Below are 23,368 nucleotides of genomic sequence, written 5' to 3'. Positions count from 1 at the left end.
CAGAAAGAAGGCAAGGCTGGATGGCTAAGCCTCTCCAGCACAGAGATTGTGTGCATGCACCACCATGCCTGGCTTTTGCTTAATGTGGTTCAGACTCGGGTCCTTATGCTAATATTGGAAGCACTTCATTGACTGAGTTAACTCTCCAACCCATATCACTCTCTTCATTCAGAAAAAACATAATTTTGGATTTGAAAGTTTTGCTTTATTATTTTTATTTTGAGCCCTTTTTGTCAGGTATAAGGTTCTCTTAGTAAGAGCGATCTTTTTGATCTCTGCTCCCTTTCACAGAATACCTCACCTGTTAAATGCATTAACATTTGTGGTATGGGACTGAGGGTGGGAAATCCTCCTCTCCATAAGAGCTGCCTGGGTGAGCTAGACAGAGCACCCCCAGGACAAAATGGCTAGATATGAGAAGTTTGGGCTTTTGATTGTTGGCTCTTATGCTGCAATAAAAACATTAGAAATCATTCTTAGGGTATTTTCATTGTGCCTTTTTTTTTTCTGGGCCCACAGTGGCGTGCAGCTGTTCATTGTTCCTGATGCTAGACAGTGGTGAGCTTCAGATGTGGCCACCTGTAAGACTGTGAGAAGAAAATCGACAGTGCTCTGTGATGTGCTCGTGGATTAATTAAGAGGTTCTATGAGATTAGGGCATTAAGCGCATTTTTTTTGGCTTGCTGATTTTTGCAATTTACAATGAGTTTATTGGGGGTATAGCCCCATCATTAATTCAAAGAGCACTCTGCGCTTAGGAAAATAAAGTCATACCCAGTGACAGTCGAGAATATGCATTATAGTAATTGCCTTTCTCTCACTCTCACTTTTCCTTTCCAAATTGGACATCCTATTATCTGCTTGGAAAACCATGCTGTTGGTCTTAGTGAAAGAGACAGAACAACTCCACGAGTGCTCAGAAAGTACTCAGAAGGATGGAACAAGACCCACCCAGGTTCCAGTGACAGAATTAATTCTAGACTAAAATACAGCTACATCTTGCTTCATTTGCCAGAAGGAAATGTGATCATTTTCTCTATGACATCTATCAATTTAGGGACTGGCAGAGGAAAGGGTATGAACCACAAATGAGACAAGGTTAAAAAGCAAGGGGTCTGGTCTTAAGTATCTTGCTCAAACGGTTGACATGCCTGGCTCACCAATCAATCTTGACCTGGTTTGGCTTCAGGTTAGAGTAATTTCTCTCAGATTTAGCCTGCGCCACAAAATAGGATATGAGAATAAAGTATCTGAGGCCACTCTTCACATTTTGAGAAAATTCATAACTTAAAAATAGAATCCCAAGTGTCTTCAGCCAGAAAAATACTTGATTAGATTACACAGAAAGTATTAGCTATCTGTAGGACAATCAGAAGCAAAGACACCTGCAAGTCTTTAGAGATGGTGAAATGTGTCCACTGTGTATCCTAAGGCCAAGAGACCCTTCAGATGAAGGCCCTTCTTCCCAAGAAGCCATGCTTGGTATTCACAGCTCATTTTTTCCCCTTTTGTCTGTCCTCTTGCTCTGTTCTTAATGCCCAGCGAATCCTTAGTCACATGAATAGAGTGTCCACCAAAGAACCTGTCATGGACAGGATAATGCAGTTCGTGCATGGCCAACCCCATCTGTCTCTGCTCATCCCATGCCTTGTCCCAGCACACTCTCATATGCAGAGCTGCCTTTGCTAGACTGGCTCCTGTACCTGGGTGATATGGTAGAAAAGACAGAGACAAGAACCAAATATGAACTAAGACACCTGTAGCAGGGAAGGGCAGGCAGTGAGACAGGGAGTTGCAAAAACCCAACTTAGTCTATGTAACTGATATTTAAGAATGAAAGGTTTGGAGGTAGGCGATAGACAGATGGCATCAGTAGACCTAATGTCTTCTTTTAGCCTGCAGATACTGCAGTAAAAAGCTTAAGGAACTTCCCTGCTACACAACACCAATTTTGTGTTCTCCCTCGCTCTCTCAAAACAAAAAAGTTAAAACAAACAAAAAACCAATAGGACAAAAAATGAAACAGAAAGTACTTACACACACACACACACACACGAAATCCATTTTGTGTTGGGCAACTTCTCCTAGTCATACTAAAATTAAATTACAAAAAAAAAGGGGGGGTTTCTCCTCCTCTCCTCCATTTGTACATATTCTTTTGAGAATTCTCTGTTTAGTTCCATGTCCCAGTTTTAAACTGGGTTGTTTTCATAAATTTTTTCCTTTCTCTTCATTCTTTCTTTGAGTTCTTTGACTATTAGACACTAATCTTCTATCAGTTGTGTAGCTGGTAAAAAAAACTTTTCCCATTCTATACGGTGCCCATTCACTCAGCTGATGATGTCCTTTGCTGTACAGAAGCATTTGTTTCAGGAGGTCTCACTTACTGTTTGTCTAAATACCTACACTGTCAGGGTTCTGTTTAGAAAGTCCCTTTTTGTACCAACAAACTCAAGTATATTCCCAGCTTTCTCTTCTATCAGTTTCAGGCTTTATATTGAGGCCCTTGATCCACGTGGAGTTGAGTTTTGTTTGGGGTGAGAAATAGGATCTAGTTTTCTTCTCCGTGCTGCTATCCTGTTTAGCCAGCACCTTTTGTTGAAGATGCTATTCTTTTTTACAATTGGTACTATTGGCCTTTCTTAATCAGGCAGGGTGGAGGGGGACCAGGGGACTGTATTTTAAATGTAGGAGAGATTGAACTTGGTGGTATAAGAAGTTATATAATAGAAGAGAAAGGATTAAATGGAGAGGAAGGATGTAGGGATAGAGAAGAGAATGTGGGAAGGAATAATTATTACTATAGCTTTTGAAAAAGTCATAAAGCAGGCTGGAGAGATGGCTCATAGGTTAAGGGCACTGGCTGCTCTTCCACAGATCCTGAGTCCAATTCCCAGCAACCATATGATGAGATCTGGTGTCATCTTCTAACGTGCAGGTATACGTGCAGACAGAACAATGTATAAAATAATAAATAAAATAATAAACTCTTAAAAAAGAGAAAAAGTCATGGAAAATACGTACTTACATTTGTATTAAAAGAGCTTAAATTTGACTTTATGGGGTAGGGTGGATGGGGGGCTTTCCTTTTCTGAGGAGAAGTAGAGCGGGGAAAGGGGGAACAGGGTGGGAGGATGGGAGCAGGAGGAGAGGAGGGAGGGGGATGTGATCAGGATGTAAAATCAGTAAGTTTAGTTTTAAAAAAGAAGCTTAAATAGAGTTACCTTACTGAACTACATAGGCTAACAAAGCATTCAGTTCCAGAAACTGGTTACCTCTTTTAGAATTGTTGACCTATGAGGTCCTATAGACCCCAAACATTACAAGCTATTATAAATGCTCTGGGTTACCCCACATACCCAGTTGTTTTGTGACAAAACTTTTCCCAAAAAAGAAGATAGAAAGACTGTAAGAGCCATAGGTTTGGAACGATTACAAGGAAACTTTTCTGGACAGAACAGAGCAATTGTGCATGTGTTCTCACAAATATTCATGACAGCATGCATAAGACCCATGAAAGCTCAAGCTACACAAAAATCCCAACATAGAAAAGAGCAGCAGGCATGAAGTCATATCCCTAATTAAGGAGCTATTGGCAGATGATCGACGTTAGGAGAGAGAGTCCATTTTTTATAAGAATGTAGCCGCTGATAGGTGGGCCATACTCCAGTGAAAGAACACATACCTGAGAATATATGGGCAGAAAAAAATTGGACTTGATGTCATTTTTTAAAAAGAGAACACAAAGTTGATGGGTATGGAATGGAGGTGAAGAAAGGAAGAGTTGGAAGGAGGGTGAATATGATCAAAATACATCATACAGAATTCTCAAAGAACTTTAAAAAAAAACTATGAAGGTAAAACTGAGCGGACCCACTAAGTGTTTTGCAGTTTGTTTATATTCTCAGATCCTTAATGAAACAGGAAAGGATATTTGTAGGGATATGGTTACAGGTTATAAATTGTCGTGTTATTATGTCATTAGAGACAAGTTTCCAGCCTTCCAGGCTGTCCTGGTTAGTTTCTCGTCAACTTCACACAGCTAGAGTCATTTGAGAAGGGGGAACTTTGATTGAGAAAATGTTCCCAATTGAGAAATGTTGCCATGGCCCATGGCAAACTTGTAGGCCATTTTCTTGATTAATGATTTATGTGTGTGGACTCAGCTGGGGAGAGTGCCAAGCCTGGGATGGTGGTTCTAGATGATATAAGAAAACAGGCTGAGTAAGCTTTGAGGAGCAAGCCAGTAAACAGTGCTCCTCGGTGACCTCTGCCTCAGTCCTGCTTCTGGATTCCTGCCTTGAGTTCCTGCTCTGACTTTCCTCTGTGGCAGACTATCGCCTGGAATTGTAAGCTGAAAGAAACTCTTTTTCTGTCAAGATGCTTTTGATAATGCTGTTTTATCATACTAATAGAAAAGTAACTAAAACAGAAAATGACACCACGTCATGGGGTACTGAAGTGACAGACCTATCTTTGCTTTGGAGAGGACTGTGGAAAGATTTTAGAACTTTGAGCTCAGTAGCCATGGAGTGTTTGGGGCTTAGTAAGTTATTGTTGTGGAAACTTAGGAGATAATGCTGAGAGTGGTGCAGATTATGAAGGCTTGGCTTATGGAATTCCAGAGGAAAGCAGACTCTATCAAGGCCATTTGTTCGATATCTTGATTTAAGAACCTGTAAAGTGAAACTTTTGCTTGGTTGGGACAATTGATACTGGTCAGCTGTGGCTGAGGAATCAGCTGTGCTTACTAAGAAGCCAGTGTCGTGGAGGTGAAATCTTCTGGGAAGCATTTTTTCAGTGTCAGCACACAGAATCTGCGTTCCAGAGTAGGGACAAGACTGTACCTTATGCTCGTAGCTAAACTCAGTAACGTGTGAGAATCTTTTAGGTGGTACTGGTTTTGAAGCCACGAGGAGGTCATGGGGAGAAGCTGAGGTTTGGAACATGGGATGGGATCAGAGTTCCTGAAGAAAGGCCAGGAAAGAGTGTTGGTGAGGGTGCCATCCAGTTGCAGCAGAGACCTCAGGATTTCAGAGATGCCCGGACCATGGGACCACCAACAAGAACAGCAGTGCCGATGGAGCAGAGCTGGCCTGAGTAATGACCTAAGCTGTGTGTGCTGTGGATGGCAGAGCAGCACAGGTGGCACCATCCATGGCCCTTGGAGCCAAGAGGACTATGAGTGTGTCCTAGAAGTCCGTTGGACTTTGGTTTTGCTTTGATCTGATTGGGACTGTGCCCTGGTTCTTCCCTCTTGGAAAAAGAGAGTAAGTGACTTTTTTTTAACAGGAGTCCACAGTTAAGAGGCCTTGAATTTTAAAGAGTTGCTGGCAGTTTAGAGAGATTATGGATATCTTAAGAAGGCTGTGGATATTCTAGAGAGACTGGAGAGTTTAGAGAGGCTTTGAACTTTGAAAGACATTTTAGATGTTCTAAAGAGATTGAACTTTAAAAGTGTTTGAATTTTTAAAGACTGTAGGACTTTTAAGAGTTGGAATGTGTTTTATATTGAGATATTTATGTTATGTAAGATCTTGGTAAATATAAAATAACATGCTATCATGAGACTTTATCAGACAACCGTGGCGTTATCTGTCCCTCGTCCCTCATTTTCCTTCTGTACTGACCTCCATCCCTCCTTCCCAGTTAAAGCTCCCTCATCCTTATTTCTGTTACTCACATCATATCACCTGTGTCTTGCTGTTTCCCTCTCAAGTACCACCATCACCTGTGGTTTCTTTATACTTTCCTGGCTTTTATGTTTACTCCATGCTATATAGTCATGTCTGAGGATTTGGAACTAGGAACCACCTAAGCCCATCCATTTACTTTCAAATTTTCTTTTTCTTTACAGCTGAATAATATTCCATCATGTATCAGACTTTTTATTGTTCATTCATTCACCTGCTAAAGCACTTAGGTTGTTTCCATATCTTGGCTATTGCAAATAGGGAGACAATGACCTTTGCTGATCAAGGATCTATGAAATAGAATGCCCGGTCTTTGGGGCATATGTCAATAAGTGGGATAGCTGAGACATAGGGCAGATTAGTTTTTAATTTTTTGAGGATTCTCCATACTGATCTCCAGAGCAGCTGCATCAATTTGCATTCCCACCAACTGTGAATGAGGCTTCCTCTTTCTCCACAACCTCACTGAGCACTTGTTTTGTTGATGTTTACCATTCTGAGTGAGGTGAGATGAAATCTCAAAAGTTGCCTTAATTAGTGTTTCTCTAATTGCTAAGAATGATGAACACTTCTTGAGGTATTTCTTAACCATTTTTGTTTCTTCTGCTGTGAGCTCTGTTTATATCCTTACCCCATTTTTTTAATTGTGTCATTTGTTTCCTTAATTCTTTGGCTTTTGTTTTGTTGTTGTATGTTTGTTTGTTTTTAGAGTTTCTATTTTTGGTTGTTCTTTGTATAATCTGGATATTAATTCTTGGTCAGATGTGTGACTGAGCCAGATGTGACTCTCCCATTCTGTGATTTTCTTCTTCACTTGACTGTTTTCTTAGCTGTACAGAAGCCTTTAGTTTTATGAGGTCCCAGTTTTTAATTGTTGGCCTTAATTCCTTGGCAAATGAAGACCTTTCAGAAAGGCCTTTCCTTTACCTGTATCCTGTATTTTCTTCTAACATTTTTAGTGTTTCCTGTTTCAAATTGAGAGCTTTGGTGTATTTGGCTCTAATTTTTGTGCAGGATAGTAGATATGAGTCTGATTTCATTCGTCTGCCTGTGGAAACTCAGTTTTCACAGAACCATTTCTTGAAGATTCTTTTCCTTCAGTATATGTTTTGCCTCTTTGTCAAGTATCAGGCAGCTGTAGTGATGAGTACTCATGCTTGGGTCTACTATCTTATTCTATTGGTCTGCACCTTTTTTTTTTTAATCCAGTACCATATTATTTTTATTACTATCACTCTGTAACATATCTTGAAATCTGGAATAGCAATTCCTCTAGTATTCTTTTTTGCTCAGGATCCACTTAGCTATGTGAGATATTTTCTGATTCCATGTGAATTTCAGGATGGGTACTGAAATATTTTTTTCTGCAAAAAAAATGTTGTGGGTACTTTAATTGGAATTGCATTGAATCTGTAAATTGTTTTTGGTAGGATGGTCATTTTTCACAATATTAATTCCAATGATGAATGAAGGTGGCATATCTTTCCCTTTTCTAGTGTATGTAAAGATCAAAAGGTCCTTGTGCACACAGATAAGCACTGAAGAAGCCAGGAAAAGCTAAAAATGCAGCTCATCTCCTCAAAGAGAGAAGAAATTTGGCTGTTCTCCCAGAATGCTGAGGGAAAAAAAAGATGTGTTTTACAGCCTAATAATCTTTTGCTACCTGTTTAACAGGGCTTCACCCATATTTCCCAGAATATTATGTTTGTTTATCCAGATTTCCCCCATCCCAAAAACTTGAGCATCACTTCTAAACCATAAGACTGATCCTTGTAAGAGATGTAATTTGTGCTTTATAATAGCCTACATTACTTCTGTGTTATCTTAGGGTCGGGCCACATCCTGACTCCCACATGCATTGTGTTTAGACTAGTCATTCTTCCAGACCCTTACCTTGAGCACTGTGTCTAAGTCAACAGAGCCCATCTTTGTTGAAGTTATATGTACTTTGTAAAGATGGAATAAGCTTTGTTGTACTCACTGGACTGAATTAACTGTTATGAGAGAACTTTTTTTTCCCCAGATTGTCCTGTGCTTAAATATGGCTAAAACAAATGAACCTCTGTCAGACTCTAGAAGTTTTGGCCCAGCACAATTACCTAAATTGGGCTGAACTGAGTTTCATTCTTTAAAAAAAATAAAATAAAATAAACTTTTTATTGGTTCTTTGTGATTTCTCTTCATGAATCCAAATCCCACTCAACTTTCCCTCCCCTTGTACCCACCCTCCAGCCTTGTAACATCCTCCTAACAGAGAAAAAAATCTTGCTGTGGAAGCTGTAGTGTGTCACCGTGTGTACCACAGCATACCTTTTTTGCCCACACTTCTTCGCTTGCAAATACATATTGCAATGACTTGTTAGTCTGATACGAGGCCTCTGGCCTCTGCTACTCTAGCAATACTGGAACCTCACTGGGACTCTTCTCAGATATCCTGCTGTTGTCCCGTGTCATGGAGATTCTGTAGTTTTATATCTGTAAGACTGCATTCCAGAAATTCATCAAAGGGGTAGATGTTGGGCTGGGCTAATTTAAAGCCCTAGATCTGGGCCTGAGACGTAAATGAGCTGGTCATCCCACTGGCTTTCACACTCTAATGCCCTTGGGGCAGGTTCATCTACAACCCTGGCAACAAGGGTCAGCTCTATCCTGATGGCCAGGAAAGGGCCTGCTTTCTGGAGTGCTGCAGCCAATGATGGACACAGCCAGTTCTCCTACTCACATGACCCTGGGGCCAGCTCTCCTGCCAGCCATAGTGTCTGGGCTCATCTCAGAAGTGGTATGCCCAAGTCATACATTATATCACCAGGCAGGGGTCATCTCTGGCATGAGCTGCTCTCCCAGGCCTGCGTGGCACCAGACTGGTGATCATCTCATGCTAGCTCCCTGACCAGGCCCCATAGCGCCAGTCCAGTGGTTGTCTCAGGCACGATTTATTTTTCAGAGAATTGTTAGACTACTAATCATTCAGATGTTCATAGGTCAGAGCACTGAGCATAAACATAGCCTCTCTCCTCGCTGATACTTACTGATGCATGTGTGACACAGCAGCCACACCTGCAATGCTCTAGGAGCAGGCTGAGTTTCATCCTCATCTCTTCATGGACCATTGCCCTGACATCCAGAAGGCCTGCAGGGTCCCACACACAAGTATACACACAAGTGTACTTATCAATCTGTTTCTTCAGAGATTTGAAATTCATTGTAGAAGTCTTTCACTTTCTTGGTTAGGTTTACTTCAAGATATTTTATTCTCACTGGTACTATTGTGAGAAGGTTCTCATGATCTCTTTCTCAGTATGTTTTTTGGTGATATATAAAAAGGCCACTGATTTTTGTAAGCTGATTTTGTAACTTGCCATTTTGTTGAATTTTTTTATCATTTCCAGAAGTTTCATGGTAGAACTTTGGGAATCTTTTATGTATAATGTTATTTAAGTATATGTTGATATTTTATATGTATGTGCAATATATATATATTGCACATACATATAATATATATATATATATATATATTGCAGGATATTTGATCCCATTGTGAACCCCAAGATTGTGAACTTTAAAATCCTGTTTCTTGTTTGGTGTAGCTCAGCCATAACACACACGTAAACAAGTACTTATGGTTTTGGCTCAGCCCTAGCACACACCTTTAATTCAAGAGCTAAATAAAGTCAACCCTAAATCAAGAGGCAGAGCAAGAAACCAGTTGACAGGAGTAAAAAGAAAAAAAGAGACATTGAGAGAAGGGTATTTAAGACATCATGGAGAAGAGGAAGGGGCTTTGGCTTTTTCCTTTGAAGATGTGAGCTGAGTAGGAAGACTTTTTCTTTCTAGGTTATCGGCTGAGTAGGAAGATCAGCTGGGTGCTTTCTTAGCCTCTCTGAGCTATGACGTTTTCACCCCAGCATCTGGCTCCTGAGTCTTTATTGGTAAAATCAATCACTATATATATATATGTGTGTGTGTGTGTGTGTGTGTGTGTGTGTGTATACATATATATATATAGTTTTTTCTTTATTAATTACACTTTATTCACTTTGTATCCCCCCTGTGGTTCTCTCCCTCCTCCCATCCCAATCCCTCCCTTCCTCCACCCTCTGCATGCATGCCTCTCACCAAGTCCACTGATGGGGGAGGACTTCTTTTCCTTCCTTCTGATCCTAGTCAATTAGGTCTCATCAGGACTGGCTTCGTTGTCTTCTTCTGTGGCCTGGTAATGCTGCTTCCCCCTCAGGGGGAGGTGATTAAAGAGCAGGCCAATCAGTTCATGTCAGAGACAGTCCCTGTTCCTATTACAATGGAACCCACTTGGATACTGAACTGCCATGGGCTACATCTGTGCAGGGGTCTTAGGTTATCTCCATGCATAGTCCTTGGTTGGAGTATCAGTCTCAGGAAAGACCCCTGTACTCAGATTTTTTGGTTCTGTTGCTCTGCTTGTGGAGTTCCTGTCCTCTCCAGATCCTACTCTTTCCCACTTCTTTCCTAAGATTCCCTGCACTGTGCCCAAAGGTTGCCCAAAAGTCTCAGCATCTACATTGATAGTCTGTAGGGCAGAGCTTTTCAGAGGTCCTCTGTGTTAGGATCCTGACTTGTTCCCTCTTTTCTCCTTCTTCTGTTGTCCAGCCTCTTTGTCTTTCTGGATAGGAATTGAGCATTTTAGCAAGAGTCCTTCCTCTTGATTAGTTTCTTTAGGTGTACAGATTTTAGTAGGTTTATCCTATATTATATGTCTATGAGTGAGTATATGCCATGTGCATCTTTCTGCTTCTGGGATAGCTCACTCAGGATGATCTTTTCCAGATCCCACCATTTACCTGTAAATTTCATGATTTCCTTGTTTTTTATTGCTGAGTAATATTCCGTTGTGTAGATATACCACAATTTGTGCATCCATTCCTCCACTGAGGGGCATCTGGGCTGTCATCTTCAACAAATGGTACTGGTCTAACTGGAAGTCTACATGTAGAAAAATGCAAATAGATTCATGCTTATCACCCTGCACAAAACTAAAGTACAAGTAGATCAAAGACATCAACATAAAATCAGATACACTAAACTGCTTAGAAGAAATAGTGGGGAATACCCTTGAACTCATTGGCACTGGAGACAACTTCCTGAACAGAACACCAACAGCACAGGCTCTAAGAGCAACAATCAATAAATGGGACCTCATGAAACTGAAAAGCTTCTGTAAAGCAAAGGACACTGTCCTCAGAACAAAACGACAGCCTACAGATTGGGAAAGGATCTTCACCAACCCTATATCTGACAGAGGGCTAATATCCAGTATATATAAAGAACTAAAGAAGTTAAACAGCAAAAGATTAAGTAATCCAATTAAAAAATGGGGTACAGAGCTAAACAGAGAATTCTCTGCAGAGGAATATCGAATGGCAGAGAAACACTTAAAGAAATGCTCAACCTCATTAGCCATCAGGGAAATGCAAATCAAAACGACCCTAAGATTTCACCTTACACCCATCAGAATGGCTAAGATCAAAAACTCAAGAGACAACACATGCTGGAGAGGTTGTGGAGAAAGGGGAACCCTCCTCCACTGCTGGTGGGAATGTAAACTTGTACAACCACTCTGGAAAGCAATCTGGCGCTTTCTCAGACAACTAGAAATAGCGCTTCCTAGGATTTGTATATATCCAAAAGATTCTCAAGTACACAATAAGGACATTTGCTCAACCATGTTTGTAGCAGCCTTATATATTGTTTTAAAACAACATATTATGATTTTATATATAATATTAAAGTTAAGTTACTTGGATTGACATCTCCCCATAAAGGCTATAGACAACAAAAACCCAAGTACTCGCCAGGGGAAATATCCTTTCAAATGATTATTCAAGGTAACACAAGTGACTCCCAGAATAATATAGATTTTAGATTTAGCCATTGGTTGTTTCTCAGGGGTTAAGAGTGGGCCTCTACCACTGAAGATACTGCACACTTAGGACACAGGACTTGTACGATACAAGCTGGGTTTGATCTTAAAGCCTTTTCCCTATGTTCTTGCTTCCATATTTTTAGAAAATACTATATCAACTGCCAAGGGAGAGAAGTAATTAACAGTACTGCTCAGCTACAACACCTTTGAACCATGACAATTACCAACATGGCAAGATATGCATAAAGGTGCAATAAGTGGTACTCACATGTCAGCGGCAACTAACAACTGTTTAATTGGATACTGTCTAATTGCCCACTCAAAAGCAGGGAAATCATCCCTGGTACTGGAAATCTAGCTAGCCTCCTGGGACTAGTAATGTCATGGACTTAGCATACAATCTACTACCACCATTTTACTAGAGCAGCGTAATTCCTTCCTGCATTCTAAATCTTACCCTTATGCCCACGGTTAAGCTTAGCTACCATCCCCTCATCAAAGAATTCTGTCTTTGTAGCAAATGGAGACCATCACAGAAAAACCTAACTGGACACATGCAGAGATCAGCAGATCCTGGGAAATGGAATCAGATCCAGCCCGAATGGAATCATCTATGGCTCGAAGAACCTCACAGAAGGTGGAGTTAAAAATATCAGAAGAGTCACAGTGCAAGGAAGTCTGTTGTGAAACCGTATCTCCCAGAAATGGTTGCTAAACAAAATCAAAATAGTGACAATGCCAATGGACATATTGACATGGAAGTGGAAATCTTTCTCTAGACAAAGACTTATAGGCAACTAATGATTGCAGGGAGAGCCAGTTAGACCCTCTCAGAGACGAGCCCCCTTATTGGTCATCCAGTGCAAAGCAGACATCCCTGAAATCGTATACATACCACCAAAGAAAAGGAATCGGCAGGTTACACACATGTGTGTTTGTGCAGACACATATACACATGCATGTATATACCAATATAATCAAGAAAGAGAAGTTATCAAATAGAGGATGACTGAGCATGAAGGGGTTCAAGGAAGGGTAGCTGGTAGTGGTTGGAGGGAAGAAAGGGAGAAGAAAAGTTGATGCGATTCGATTTCAATTAAAAACATGTTTGAAAATATTGTATAAACACCAAAAAAGGAAAGGTTGTGGTTTAATACTGATATATTTGTGTGTCACATTGACAAAGCATCAATTGTCCTGGTTAAGTTTTATCTTGTTTTGGTATTTTTGTTTGGTTGTTGTTGTTTGTTTTTGTTTTGTTTTTTGTTTGTTTGATTTTTGTCAACATGACACAAGCTAGAGTCATTTTAAAAGAAGGAAACACAATTGAGAAAATTTTCCCACTAGATTAACCCATGGCAAGCCTGTGGGACATTTTCTTGATTAATGAATGATGTTAATGGGTCCAGCTCGTTGGGGGATGGGGGTGGGGTGGGCGGAGTGCCAATCCTGGGAAGTCCTAGATAGTGAAAGAAAGCAGGCTGAGTGTGCCATGAGGAGGAACCTGTGAACAGAGTTTCTCCATAGCCTCTGCATCAGTCCCTGCATAGAATTCCTGCCCTGGCTCTTCTCAGGGGTAGATCGTTGCCTAGAAGTGTGAGCCGAAATAAACTCTCTCCTCTCAAGATGCTTTTGGTCATGAGGTTTTATCACAGCAATAGAAAAGTAACTAAGACATGTATTTACAAGAGAAATGAGCATTAACAGTGACATAGCTCAGCAGTACTCAATGCAGAAAGCCCATTAGAAGCCTTTTCAGGCAAGTGTCAGCCAGTCTTTATTCATAGTCTTTCAGTGGCAGAAATGCACCCCAGAGAGGAATAAGAACACAGACACTGCAGCCAAACTACAGGGCGGACAATTACTGACTGTGGCACTATATCACTCTGCCTTGAGTTCTTACTCTTATTAGAATGCTATCATAAAGATTAAATGTATAATATTTATAAACATGCATACTTATGTAATCATATTTACACATAACACGTAATCAGATATATCAATGCACATGTATTTATTCACAAAGGATAATCACAAAAGCAAAGCGTCCATAAAGGGAGTCTACCGTGGAGAGGATTGTTCCAATCAGCACAGTCAGTTAACATATTCCCTCATGCCCTGCCAGCTTTTCCCCCCCGACACATTCCCAGAGATACACTCTGCCTTTGAGCGATCCATAATACCAAACTCCCGAGTCCAAAACGTCCTAAAGTACAAAACTTTTTCAGCACTGATCAAAGTCACATGTGAAAAATTGAGTACTTGACCTCATATGGTAGGTCACAGTTGAAAACACAGGCACACTGCTGTGAAAATAGTGTTAAATTCAGCCCTATTTATGTCTTTGAAATGTACATGAATTTCATGTTAAGACCTGAGGCCTCACCCCAGGTATCTCCTTGTGCAAACATTCCAAAAACTTGAAAGCCATCGGGTCTCGAGCATTTAGAATAGGTGACTTGGAGTAAAGAGACGGTTAAGAGCACTGGCTGCCCTTCCAGGGGTCCTGAGTTCAACTCCCAGCACCCACATGGTGGCTCACAACCATCTATGATGGGATCTGATGCCCTCTTCTGGCATGCATGCCTGCATGTGGACAGAACACTCATACATTTAAAAATACTTAAGCAAATGAAAAAAAAAATAGAACAGGTGGCTCAAGCTGTAACCCCTTCGAACAGTGCTTACTTAGAACGTAATACATGAAAGAATCTGCTTTTGTGTCCAGGCTGTTCCATGTGAAAGAGAGCTCTTCAGATTCAATACTTTTGAGTTCCCTTTCTCCTGCTTGCTCATACCGGTTCTCATACCACGTGAAGTCATGCCACTCTCTGCCTCTTCCCTGTGCGCACACCCCATGTGTTTAAAGAGGATTTTTATATCTTTGCTTTTCTTCCTTGTGCCCAGCAGGAGAGCTTCTGCAAATGTCATTCCTTCTTCTCAGAACATCTTTGCTTCTCATGTACTTCATGTTATAACTCAGATTTTATCTTCTTCGGGGTGCTGTCCCTGATTTCTTAACACAGTATTTATGTGTGTTCTCTATGTTTAAGGGTAAGGATAAAGGAGCATTGTACAGAGTTTCGCAGCCATTTGCCTATGTTACTATCCGAGCATCATTCTGGATAGTTTTCTATCAACCTGATACAAGCTAGAATCATCTGGAAGGAGAGAACCCCAATTGAGTAAATGTCTTCATAAAATCCAGCTGTAAATGAAGTATTACCCAGCTGTTAAAAACAATGAAATCAGGAAATTGGCAAGCAAATGGATGGAACTGGAAAACAAAAATCATCCTGAGTGAGGTAACCCAGATCCAGAAAGGCAAACATGGTATATACTCACTTATAAATGGATATTATCTGCAAAGTAAAAGACAACCATGCTACAGTCCACAGATCCTGAGAGGCTAAGTAACAAGGAGGGCTTGGGGAGGAGGGGGCAGGAAGGACAAGGGAACAGGATGATGAAGACATGGACAACAAATGGTTCTCCCTGGGAAGGGGAAATAGAATAAATTTCACAGGTAGACTGGGGTTGGGAACAGGAGGGATCAGGTGGGGAGGGAGAAAATACTGAGAGAAACACTGGAATTAGGGACCATTTGGGGGTGATGTGAAAACACAGTGCTGTGAAAACTCCATAGAATCCATGAGAGTAACTCTAACAAAGTCTTCTAGTAATGGGTGACACAGGGCCTGAAATGTAACCAGGCAAGGCTTCAAGTGGAGAGACTGGAACACCAACTAAGCTACAAAATCTTCCACCTACAGTTTGTCAAGCTTGCAGAGCGTTCTGGGACCAGAGCCTAGCAGAAATGTCATCAAAAAGACCAGAGAGACTCTATCCAGCAGCTGACAGGAATACATGCTGAATACCAATGGTAGACAGAGCTCAGGAGTCCTACGGAGGAGGGAGAGGAAGGATCAGAGGAACCAGAGGCTTCAGAGACACCACAAAAATATGGCCCAGAGAAACAACTGAGCAGGACTCATGAAGGCTTGCAGAGACCAGGGAGCCTGTAGGGGTCTGACCTAGGTCCTCTGCATATATGTTAGGGCTGAGTAAAAGTTTGGTGCTCTTGTGAGACTCCTAACAGTGGGAGAGGAGGGGGGACTGGCTGTCTCTGACTCATTTGCCTGCTTATAGGACCCTATTTCTCCTACTAGGTTACCTCATCCAGCCTTGATGTGATGGTACGTGTCTGGTCTTGTAGCTTGTGCAATGTTTGGCCGATGTCCCTGGGAGGCCAGGGATATTTTCTTAGGGGGAGGCTGGAGGGAGGGTGCGTCATGGATCTGGAGAAGAGGGGAGGTGAATATGAGAGACTCAGGGGAAGATAGGAAAAAGGGAAACTGTGGAATATGTGTGTGTGTGTGTGTGTGTGTGTGTGTGTGTGTGTGTGTATGCTGGTTGCAGAAATATACACCTATCAAACAATAGGATACCCTGCTAATGCATATGATCATTATTTTATACATTAAGTTAAAAATTAAATTCAAAATAGGAAACAGAAGGGATGAAAAGAGGGAGGGTAATGGGCTTTGGGGGATATGCTCTAAACATATTATTTGCTTGTAATAATGGACTTATGTAACCATATATTAAAAAAGAAAAAAATAAATTTAAAAATAACCTTGTTAAAAGGAGAAAAGAAACAAGGAAAAAGTGGAATGCGGTGCTTGATCTGTATAAGGAAGTAAGGCAGGATGTTAAGGCAGGGTCACTGTGGAAGAACAAGTTGGCTCGGGAGGCAGTGTCAGGGTTTTGGTGAGCACAGATACAGTTTGAAGAAGAAATCGTCGTCAGACCATGGCAAGGTTTGAAGTACAGTTATCCACAGAGGTTCTGTAAGGGAAAAAAAATGTTTTGCACGAAAAATGATCTCTTCTATTTGATGTTCTCTCATGTAAGGATTTAAGTGGCTTTTGATGTTATCAGAACCTGTCAAACAGCACTTCGTAAAATAAATGTGACAGTTCCTGTAGCCCCAGGTCTGTGAAATCCTAGTGTGTATCAGTGATTCTGTGCAGGGTTGCTGGCTGGCTGCAAAAGCCCAGGTCCCATAGGGAAGTGTAAGTGGTATGTCACTAGAGTTCATCACATATATGAATAATCCAGCATGGGTGAAGTTCATGGTGAACCATGGGCTCTTTATGTGTCATGTGTGTGTAAACATGCTGTTTCTGCTAGCTTCCTCATATTTAGTCACACTCTTTACCCAAACATTGGCTCAAAGAGCAAATTAATAATTGAAGAGTAAGCCCAGAGGGATACTATTCCTTGTCTTTATTTTTTTTTCTATAAACCAATGGCGGAAATGCTCTTTGAGATATAATGTTAATATGTACCACCAGAATTCTATAGACTAGGTTACTGGCTTTCACCACAAAAATCCCAAAGGTATGTTTCACCGGTGCAGTGCAATGGAAACCTCTGCTTCTTTGGAAAGCCTGGATCTAAAGGAGTATGTATCAACTGAAAACATGCCTCTCTAAGACTGCCCTGTAGGTAAGGCTGTCAAGTATTTTATTGATTAATGATAGATGGGGACTGGGGGATGCCCCTCTGGGTGATGCCAACTCTGGGCTGGTGGTCCTGAATTTTATAAGAAAACAGACTGAGCAAGTCATGGAGGAGAAGGCAGTAAGCATCATTCTGCCATGGCCTCTGCTTCAGTTCCTACCTCTAGGCTTCTGCCTTGAATTCCTGCCTTGGCAACCCTCAACAGACTATGACCCAGGATGTGTAAGCTAAATAAACCCTTTCCTCCCCAAGTTTCTTTTGGTCATCATGGTGTTTTGATCACAGCAACAAAAACCCTAACTAAGACAATGGCCATCAAATATGTAATAGTGTTACCTTAGAAAGAGAATTACAGACTATTTTAATTTCTTCTCTTGGGTAACAGCAAGAACTCTAACAAGGAAACAAAACATTATATTTTAGAATATTTCTTTAATAAGACTTATTTATGTCCCAGGATTTTCAGAGAAAGTTATATTTTTTCTGGCATTTCTCACATATGTTCTACATTGTTTATAAAAATTCCACACTAAATGAGGGGAAAGATACAAAGAAACTGTATGGAGACATAAAAAAAAAGTTGTTATCTCAGAGTATGTAAAGTCTGAAGGTGTCTTAAGTTGGTCTGTAAAGTTGCTTGACCAATCATTCTGACCATGAACTACAAAAACAAAACAAAACCACCAAAATAAAACATAAACCCTACAATTTAAAGTATTTTTATTATATCAACTTCTACTTCTACAGTAGCCATGGACACTGTCCCTCGGTGTTGGGGTAAAAAAGAAAAGTTGTCCTATCTCCTCTATTATCTTGTTTAGACTAAAGTGAAGCAGATAATATAGTGGTGTTCCAGTAGGCATTATCTTGAGAAATTGAGGGAAGGCTGAGAGCAGATGACGTTTGAACAAATATTAAAACTCTTTCCTCCTCTTGGTTGTATAGATCATGCGTATGATGGCTCGAAAGCTCTACTCAGTTTTGACAGGAAAGTGGTGTTCTGGTGTGGTTCGGTGACACTTATGTGCCCCCAAACTGTGAGCCAAAGCAAGTAAAATGTCACTGTCTAAGGACAATCTGTCACAAGGCAATGTACCACGTGCTGTTTGGTAGTTGAGTAAGTCATCAGAGCAAATACTGAGTTTTACTGATCTAAGGATAAAATACGCCAAATAGCAGTGTTTTGAGCAAGAATGAATTACATGGCATACACAGGGCACAAAGAGAATATAGGTCGATGTCTCAGTGAAGGGAGATGCATTGACAGCATTATGTTTCTAATGGCCTGTGGTTGTTAATAAACAATGCTCCCTAAAACAACTTACAATGCCTACATACATAAATGGAACTCACTAATATATTTACTAAAAGGGTTTTTAGCTAACTAGCAAGTTGCTTCTAAGCAGTCAAAAGGTTCCATTTAAGGTTCATAATTGGAAAATATTTTATCAACCTAATGATCAGGAGGAGGCTGCTGATTATGAGAAATGCCTGTACTAATAGCACAGCCTATTTGCATTCCATTCGGGTGTATGCAGAAAGGAAACTCATAAGGATTCCCTGAAGTTCTTGATGGCGTTTGTGTGAAGGGCTCTCCTGGAGTTAAGCCTCAGATAAGGTGAATGGAGAACAACAGCTTACATAGGAATGTAAGTGCTGGACCCTGTCACATAGGTTCCAACAGTCAGCAACTGTTGTGGAACTTTTTGTTGCCTGAAAACCAGCACATACACCTGGCTCTGAATACAGTATATGCCCTACTCTAGTGCTCTGGGAAGGATTTACAAACCAGGAGAAAAGGAAGGAAAGATAGGTCCTGGAGAGATTTGTTCTATGAGAACAAAGCAGAACCCAAACTGAAATGAACATGAATTTTTCTGGGTTTTTGTTTGTTTTGTTTGTTTTGATTTTCCAACACAAAGTTTCTCTGTGTAACAGCCCCTGATGTTCTGGACTCTCTTTGTAGACCAGACTGGTCTCAAATTCACAGAGATCCACCTGGCTCTGCTTTCTGAGTATTGCTATTGAAGGCATTTACCACCACACCCAGCTTGAACATGAATGTTTAATCAAGCTCCTTGTAGTGTATAAACAGAATAATGAGATATGCCAAGATGAAGAAAGAAAATCAAACCTTGTTTCCTAGATGTAAAAAACAATTAAACTATCGCAAACATCTTGGCTAAAGAAAGAAACACTGAGGAAAACGTGAATTAACATTTAGGAACTGAATAACTGAGCTGATCAACATCTCTAATCTACTACACATATACACACATGAGAGAGAGATTGATAGGGAAAAGAGAGAGAGAAAAGTGCAGAACATCTGCTTTTTGCTTTTAAGCAGAAATAAATACATTTAGTATTTTTTTTCATTTTTTTAAGATTTATTCTTTTATTATGTATAACATACATGCCTGCATGCCAGAAGAGGGCACCAGATCTCATTATAGATGGTTGTGAGCCACCATGTGGTTGCTGGGAATTGAATTCAGGACTCCTGGAAGAATAGCCAGATCTCCTAACCTCTGAGCAAGCCATCCAGCCCTTTTATTTCCTCTTTTGAAAAATGCATTTTTAATTGAAATAGAATTAAAACCCTTTATGCCTCCCTTTCCTCTTCCCAACTTTATCTGAGCTACCCATTCTCCAACCTATCCCATATCCTACCCCACTCTCAAGTTGATGGCCTCTTTTTCTTCAATTATTAGTGTTACACATAGGTTATATATATATAACCTATATATATATATGTATATATATATTATATATATATAACCTGTATATATATATATACAACCTGCCAAGTCCATATTTGTTGGTGGTGTGTGTACAGTTTCAGGGATGACCACTCTGCATTGGACAGACAATAAGGAGAATGATCCACATGAGGGGCTAATTCTCCTTCTCCCAGTAGTCACTCATTACCTATAGTTCTTTGTGTAAACGGGACCCTATGAAAATTTCCCTGTTCCATGTTAGCATGCCCACACATACTGGCAGTGCAGTTTGGGTATGCAATATTGCTCATGCAGCCATTTCTAGAACAGAGTGCTTCATTATCGTACATCCTGCTATTGTGGCTCTTACAGACTCTCCAACTCCCTCCCCTCCTTCTGTAATGTTCCCTGAGCTGTAAGATGCAGAAGCTGTGATGCAGAAGATGTTTTTTGTTGGGGCTGGGCTCCCCGAGGTCTGTGGATCTCCAGCTGTGGTTTTCCGTGACAGTCTCCACTTGCTATAAAGACAAGCATATCTGATGAGGGGTGGTATACCTTATACCTGTGGGTATAAGGCTAAGATTTAGAGTACAGAAAGGAGTTGTGGCGGTCTAGCAAAGTGGCAGAGGTAGATTCTTTTCTGAGTCTATGACTTCGCTGGCCCCTGGAGGCTAGCAAGGTATCTACTACTAGAAATGAGTTCCCTCCTGTTGGATAGGCCTTGAGACCAGTTAGAAAACGGTGAGTTACCTCTGACGGGAGAACCACTTATTGCACCTCGCCATCCTGATAATTGTTGTAGTTCATGAGTGTTACAGTTGGGTAGGACTGTGAAATAACTTCCCTCCCTTGATAGCTGGTTTAGTATTTTCTGAAAGCATGGAAGCTAGATGCACCTCTATCATCCAAGTCCTGTGACCTCATTGTGCAGTGTCTTCTGCAAGAAAGACCCAACTTCAGCCCCTGCAGGGCAACCAAGAGCTACATCTATGATCTTTATTGTTGTGGGAGTCAGTTACACTACCCTGAAGGACTCTTTAAACAGATGATCCCCAGGTCTGGTAGTGGGGGTTTTATTGTCTATGGCTCTGGTGAGAGCCTGTCAGCCCAAGTGGCTTACATTCTTATTATATATTATTATATAATATACAGTGTGTAATTTTAGGTAAACATAAAATGCTATGCTTTCTTAAGGCTTTACCAAACAATACCAGTGCTATTTGCCCCTCGTCTATGCTTCTACTTCTGTATTGATCTCCTTTCATCCTCCCACTTGGATCCCCCTCCTCATCTTCCATTATTCTGTTACTCACCTCATATCACCTGTATCCTGCTGTTTCCCCTCCCAAGGCCTGCTTCACCTATGGTCCCTTTAAACTTTCCTGGTTTATGTGGTTACTTTATCTTGTATACTTATATCTGAGGATTTGGAGCTAGAAACCACAGATCAGAGAAAACATGCAGTGTTCATCTTTCTAGGTATGGGTTACCTCACTCAATATGATCTTTTCTAGGTCTATCCACTTACCTGCAATTTTCATAATTTTGTTTTTCTTCAAAGCTGTTGTGTATAGGTATCCCATTTTCATTATCCATCCATCAGTTGAAGGGCATTCAGGTAGCTTCCATTTCATGGCTGTTGTGAGAACTGTTACTATGAACTTTGCAGAGAAAGCATCTGTGGAGCAGGGTGTGGTCTTAGTTATTTTTCTATTGCTGTGACAAAACACCGTGGCCAAGGTAACTTATAAAAGAAGGGTTTAATTGGGCTTATGGTTTCAGAGGACTAGAGTCTATGATGGCAGCAAAGGTATAATGGCATAAACAGCTGAAAGCTCACATCTTAATCCAAAGTTCAAGTCAGAGAGAGGCACGCCAGGATGAGAGGCACGCCAGGATTGGATCTAATCTTTTGAAGCCTCAACCCCATCCCCAGTGACATATCCCTTAATACAAGGCCACTTCTCCTAATCCTTTTCAAAAATATGAGCCAATTTTTTGAAAATGTGGGTCCATTCTCTTTGAAACTACCATATTCTACCCTCTGGCCCCAGTAGGCTTTCAGCCATAGCATAATGCAAAATGGGTTTAACCCAACTTCAAAAGTCTACCTAGTCTTTTACTCTCTCCATGCCTTTTTAAAGTTCAAAGTGTCTTCTGAGACTCGATACAATCTCTTAAATGTAACCCCCTATAAAAACAAAAAGCAGATCACATACTTCCAACATACAATGGCACAGAATATACATTATATTTCCAGAAGAGAGAATTGGAGGAACAGTGAGGAATCACTAGACCAAAGAAAAATTGAAAACAAACAGGATGAACTCCAAATTCTGTGCTCCACATCTACTGTCAAAGGGTTTAGATGGCTCTGCCCTTTAGGAATCCATGAGATATTCTTTCTGTCTCTGTCTCTCTGTGTCTTTCTGTCTCTGTCTCGCTCTGGTTCTAGCCCCTGTGTAAAGTTCTCTCCTTAGCAGACACCTCACAACTTTGGCATGTTCAACATCTTGGGGTTTCAAACACAATCCAGGCTTCACTTTCACAGCAATGGCCTCTCAGGGTCTCATGTCCTCTCAGAATCTTCAGGAAAGACTTTCCTTTCCAACCATATACCTGGCCTCAGAAGTTCCCCTCAAACATGGAAGAAGATTCCATAATCACTTTACTTGTGCATCCTTCATGATTCTAAAGCCACATGTAGATGACACTGTTAGGTTTTGTCTACACCCTGAGATTGAGCTTGGCCTTTTGAATCACATTTGCAGCCTTCCTTTGTTGTTGCTTTTTAGAAACAGAAATTTTCATAAGCCTTTGCCTTCCACAAGTTTCAGAATTAACTAAATGGGGTCTTACTAAGGGCATTCCTCCCTTTATCCCAATCCAGATCAGGCCTCTCATTGGCCTTCTTATCTCTTTCAGCCCAACTTGGCTTCAACATTAAGTTCTCTTTTTTTATTCTTCAAAACATACAGTTTGTATTTATGTCCTATTTGCTTTTTTTTTTTAATGTAGACCTGCATAAGGCTGATTACTAATAACTATGCCACAGAGCCAATATTAGTCTGTCTTGAAATCTCCTCCACCAAAGAAATTAATTCATTTCTTTTCAATTTTAGCCTTAGGCAAATTTCTCAGGAAAAAAAGCAAAAAGCAGCCACATCCTATGCCAAAATATCACAAGAACAGTCTCTAGCCCACTTGCTAATATTGTTCTACTCTAAAACATCTTGAGCTGGACCACCATAGTCCACATAGAGCCCAGCAATACCCATGTTTTTACTGGAATGGCCCACGAAGATCTGCTTGTAGTGCTTAACTGCTTTTCTACTCCAAAGTCTTCCATATTTGTCCAAAAACAAAACAAAACCATGGTCAAATCAGTCACAACAATAGCCCACATTCTGGTACCAACTTCTCTATTAGTTTTCAATTGCTGTGATAAACTACCATGACCAAGGCAACTCATAACAGAAAGCATTTAAGTTTCAAAGCATTAGAGTTCAGGATGATGGAGCAAAGGCACG

General features: G+C 40.7%; 1 protein-coding gene and 1 non-coding gene across 8 annotated transcripts in view; one reads left to right on the top strand and one right to left on the bottom strand.

The window, feature by feature from the left end:
* Positions 1 to 4,198: 4,198 nt before the first annotated feature.
* The window catches only part of Trh (thyrotropin releasing hormone), an 80,619-nt gene continuing 61,449 nt past the window's right edge, over positions 4,199 to 23,368 (top strand). For all 7 annotated transcript variants that reach the window (XM_060383769.1, XM_060383770.1, XM_021638255.2 and 4 more), the window contains exon 1: positions 4,199 to 4,349. The gene's annotated coding sequence lies outside the window, so the exon portion shown is untranslated. The remainder of the gene's footprint in view (positions 4,350 to 23,368) is intronic.
* On the bottom strand, positions 8,641 to 8,771 carry LOC132654424 (small nucleolar RNA SNORA17). The gene has a single exon (XR_009592076.1). It is a non-coding gene; the product is annotated as a small nucleolar RNA SNORA17 (small nucleolar RNA).

Source organism: Meriones unguiculatus, chromosome 5 (assembly GCF_030254825.1).
Source record: "Meriones unguiculatus strain TT.TT164.6M chromosome 5, Bangor_MerUng_6.1, whole genome shotgun sequence".
NCBI classification, from domain to species: domain Eukaryota; kingdom Metazoa; phylum Chordata; class Mammalia; order Rodentia; family Muridae; genus Meriones; species Meriones unguiculatus.
The sequence above is the reverse complement of the archived record's forward strand: the minus strand, read 5'-3'. Positions and strand labels throughout refer to the sequence as shown.